At 36.8% G+C, this 204-nt stretch overlaps 1 protein-coding gene across 1 annotated transcript in view; it reads left to right on the top strand.

Moving 5' to 3' along the window:
• LOC119587354 (probable glutamate receptor) overlaps positions 1-204 on the top strand; it is a 2,884-nt gene that overhangs the window by 361 nt on the left and 2,319 nt on the right. The gene's annotated exons all lie outside the window — the stretch shown is intronic.

Here is a 204-nt window from a genome sequence, read left to right as displayed (position 1 = left end):
ACGGGTACCTTGCTTTGCTTGCTTACCTGATTGATTGACTAGCTGCATATATCAATGATTGCTTAATTGTATTGTTTTCCTTTTTCACTGGTTGTTTTCTTGCTTGATTGAGTGCCCGTAGCTTTCTTTAATGATTGCTTACCCAAGTAATTAGCTGTATTGATTATATTCTTGTACTGGCTGAAGATTGACTGTTGCTCTAGA

Source organism: Penaeus monodon, chromosome 22, assembly GCF_015228065.2.
Source record: "Penaeus monodon isolate SGIC_2016 chromosome 22, NSTDA_Pmon_1, whole genome shotgun sequence".
In the NCBI taxonomy this organism is placed as follows: Eukaryota; Metazoa; Arthropoda; class Malacostraca; order Decapoda; family Penaeidae; genus Penaeus; species Penaeus monodon.
This window is presented reverse-complemented; position numbering and strand designations above follow the sequence as displayed.